The sequence below is a fragment of the Taudactylus pleione genome, unplaced genomic scaffold (assembly GCF_031769625.1).
Source record: "Taudactylus pleione unplaced genomic scaffold, aTauple2 ptg000206l, whole genome shotgun sequence".
NCBI lineage: Eukaryota > Metazoa > Chordata > Amphibia > Anura > Myobatrachidae > Taudactylus > Taudactylus pleione.
The window spans coordinates 6,558,265-6,562,638 of record NW_028284608.1 but is presented as its reverse complement, the minus strand read 5'-3'; the positions used below and the strand labels follow the sequence as shown (position 1 = coordinate 6,562,638).

Sequence of the window (4,374 nt, the reverse complement as noted above, 5' to 3'; positions counted from 1 at the left end):
GGGGGGGAGTGGGTGCAGTTTACCCGGGCCCCCCTCACAGCAGCTCAGCACACAGTTTGTGCTGGACTGCTGTGTGAGACTGTTCGCGGCTGCTGCAGCAGCCGGAGCAGTCTGCTATGGCTGTGGCGCGCAGGGCCGCTACGCGGCGCTGCAAAAGTGATATTTTTCTCCTTTTTCAAGGGGGCGTGGCTACACCTCCCACAATTAGGCCACGCCCCCTCCTTTACCCAGGCCCGGCCAGGCTCTTTACGGCCCTGGGTATACTGGGTACGAAAAAAAGGGTTTTCGTCACACACCCAATAGTAATCGCAAAGTTTATTGATAGTATCTCTAAGCGGTGTGATCGGACCGCATGGTTGCGCGTTCAACCGTGATTGTTACTTGGGAAGTTGAGGGAGGATATACGCTGGCAAGTTTAGTGTTAGTAAATGCTTAGTGCTACCAGTTGTAAAATACTCAGCAGGAGTGCTGGAAAGGCAGGATATTGTAGAGTTGATATTGTGGTTCTCCCAGTTTCTGTGTCAGGATTCCTCACTGGGTACGCTGACAATCATGGGTGTTGTTCAGTTGTACACAGTTGAGAAGAAGTGAGTGGACGCAGCTTGTGTAATTCGTCCACGGCCAATAAAATCTCTAGTGGTAGCTGTGTGCTGCGAAGCGTTGGAAGAGACCATTTCCATATGGGTGCTAAGCAAACACTAAAGATTGTCGATGAGGTGCTGCTTAAGGAAGGGCCGATTGGTTCGGCAAGATATCTTATGCGTGTGAAATATGGTGCGTACGCAATGGCGTACTGCGACAAATGGGTCAAGATGACCAGAGAATGTATGAGACCCTTTCCCAAGGTTGGAAGTTTCGATTCAGAGGTGTTAAGTACTGTAAGAGATAAAATATGTTTAATGAAATCACTGAAAAAGAGAATTAAAAATAATGACTGTTTAAAACTGTGGCAACTAGAAGGGAACACGTGGCAAGGTAGCGCGTGCATACCGGAAGGAAGCGTTACAAATCAAGGAGGAGGGAGAGCAAGAGCGCCCCCTTACCGCCATGTGCGATTGGGGGTGAAAGTACAGCCAATACCAAAAATAAAAAAAATGAAATAAATAATTTATATCCTGTGCTAAGTCATTTTGAAGGTAATGTTTCTGAAGAAAATGATGAACCCACTGTTATTTCAGCCATTGCCCATGCTGTTAACATACTAGATGCACCACGTAGGCAAGGAAAGGGAGCGGTACTACCAGCAGGGGCAGTGGCTGAAATTGGTGAAAGTAGTGGAGAACGTAATAGGGGGGGAACATTCATTGTACCAAAACAGTAATTCCAGCAATTAATCCAGAATGTAGCGATGTGGTAGGTATACATCCTGTCCGTACAATAGCAGTTCCCAATGGGAAAGCGGACAAAGATGGTATAGTTCCAATAAAACATGTAGCAATGCATTGTCCGTGGACAAGATCTGAGCTACATTCAATTATGTCTGATTTCCCAGATCCTAGAAAGGAGTTGGCTAAATGTCAGAAATTTGTTAAAGATCTAGGTAATGCGTATGAGCCAACTAATAAAGATTGGCAAGTGGTGTTGAGGGCCTGTCTTCCTCCCAATATTGATATACAAAAGTTTATTAAGGATTGTCTATTGGAGGAAGATAGATCCTTAACAGATGATGATAATCAAGAAAATATTAAAAGAATAATCTCACAATTGGCCATATACTTTCTAGTGGTAGTGAACTGGAGCAAAATTGTCACTACCACACAAAAAGATAGTGAGACTGCAGCAGATTATTTTACCAGAGCTCTGCTAGCAATGACCCAGTACGCAGAGATATCAGATATAAAGGATGATGTACATTACAGGGAAGTAGCTGTTATGGTACTAATGGATGGTCTCAAAGATAATCTGAAGACCAGGGTGCAAAACTCTTTACCTAACTGGAGAGGAATTACGGTAGATGCACTTAGAGAGTCTGCCGTGGGGCATGATAAAAATATATGTAAAAAGAAAGAGGCACAAAGTGATAGGTTAATGACGGTAAGTATCCAGACTTTAGAAGGACTACACACAGCCGCAAACTTACAACACATACAGACAACGAGGTACGACAGTAAGGTGTTATAATTGCCATAAAGAGGGACACATAAAGAAGTACTGTAGAGAGAGAAGTTATGGACCGCCTAAGAGGGAATCACATAGATACCCACAGAGAAGGCATACACAAGTTTCAGAAAATCCCCAACAGTAACCCGTTCACATTGTGACAGTAAATGCTCTGCGGGAGAGTGATAGCCAGCGCTAGGGGTCAGGTCATACCTGTATTCTACAACCAGTTAGGTTAACTGAGAATCTTAGGGAAGAACCTACAATGACAGTTGGCATATCTGGTACAAAACAAACCTTTCTTGAAGATATAGGGGTGACCAGATCTGTGATAACTTCTCCTTTAAATTTACAGGTTACTAACAAAACCGTACCAGCTATGGGAGTAACGGGGAGAGTGCTACATTACCCTTTGACCAAACCCACAGAGATTACTATCGGGCCTCTGCACACCAAGCATTCATCTCTCTTGGCTGAGGCAGCTCCTACTAATTTACTGCGAAGGGATTTGTTGTGCAAAATGGGATGTGTCATTTACTGTACCCCTGATGGTGTATTCCTAGACCTATCAGAGAAGGTTGCATATGAGCTACAGGATATATTGAACACCCCACAAAGGGTAATGCTACACTCTGCCATTCTAGAACAAAGTCCATCTCAGGTAAAGGAGATGTTATTACAAATACCGGGTTCCCTATGGACCAATGATGGACAGGACACTTGATTGATGGCAAATGTAGCTCCCATAATGGTTAATCTGAAAAGTGTCAGGCAAGCTCCAAAAATCCCACAGTAGCCATTAAAACCGGAGGTGGAGTAGGGTGTATCCTATAATTGAGAGGCTACTACAACAAGGGATCTGAAATTTGTACAGCAAGCGCAGCCAACAGTCCCATTTTTGCAGTAAAGAAGAGTGGGGGAGGGGTTATAGATTAGTCTAGGACCCCAGGGGAATTAACAAAGTTGTCGAGAGCCAATTCCCCGTAGTGCCCAATCCAGCTGTCATCCTTAGGCAAATTCCACCATCTGCCAGTCATTTCACTGCATTGATATGTGTTCTGCTTTTTTCTCAGTCCCCCTTCACCCTGACTGTCAATATCTCTTAGCATTCTCCTACAAAGGGGTGCAGTATACATGGACGAGGTTTCCCCAGGGATTCATAGACAGCCCTAGTATTTTCTCCCAAGCCTTACACGACTGTTTGCAATCCTTCCAACCAAGCAATGGGTCTGTCCTAATTCAATATGTAGATGATTTCTTGTTGTGTTCTGATTCGTTTATGTCATGTTTACATGATACTAAATTGTTGTTGCTTCATCTTTCACAAACAGGACACAAGGTTGCAAAGGACAAATTACAGTCATGTCAGACTAGGGTTAAATACTTGGGACACGGGACCTCATTCAGAGGTGGTCATTTTTGCAAGTGGCCACTCTGAATCAGGGTGGCCGCTTGCATCCTGAATGACTGCCTCCTTGTCAATCAGTAAGCTGTGGGTTACCACCCACAGCTTAACGACCGACCAGGTTGATGGTCGTGATGGTGAACACCATCGTGACCATCGAGGCTTATGACCAGACCCTAAGGTTGGGTGTGGGCACTCGTAAGCCCCAGGGAGCTTCCTGCTCTGAAAGAGCAGGAAACTCCCCACTGACATCACTGATGATGTCAGTGCGGCCGCCCACAAAACGGTAGGCGTTTGTAAAGGAACGTCTCTGTTTTGGAAACCACCCCCCTGGCCCGCCTACAAAATGGGGCGAGCTGTCGATCAACATCGACATCCGGACCTTTTGTAGAGAGCTCTGGAGCGAGAGAGTTTCTCTGTCGCTTCGGGGCTTGTGCACGCGCAGTGCGGCTGCTGCGCGTGCACAGGACTAACCATCGAGTCGGTTGCGAGCACATCAGCACTTGCGACCGACTCTGAATGAGGTCCACTGTCTCATCCAGGGGCTAAGACAATTGACAACGGACAGAATTCAGGCAATACAGAACATGACCCTGCCGCAGAACCAGCAGCAGATTCATACCTTCTTGGGGATGTGTGGATATTGTAGGACATGGATCCCAGGTTTTTCTATTCTGGCATTACCATTGCAGGAGTTAGTCTCATCCTCAAAACCTGAGCATGTTACACACACAGAGGAGACAGACCAGGCATTCCTTAACCTTAAGGATAGTCTGACAAGACCAACTGCCTTGGGAATACAAGATTATGAAAAGCCCTTTGAGTTATATTGTATGGAAGCTGATGGTTGTGCAGCAGGTGTCCTTACA

At 45.5% G+C, this 4,374-nt stretch overlaps 1 pseudogene; it reads left to right on the top strand.

The window, feature by feature from the left end:
* Positions 1-680: 680 nt before the first annotated feature.
* On the top strand, positions 681-2,121 carry LOC148517892 (uncharacterized; annotated as a pseudogene).
* The last annotated feature ends 2,253 nt before the right edge of the window (positions 2,122-4,374 follow it).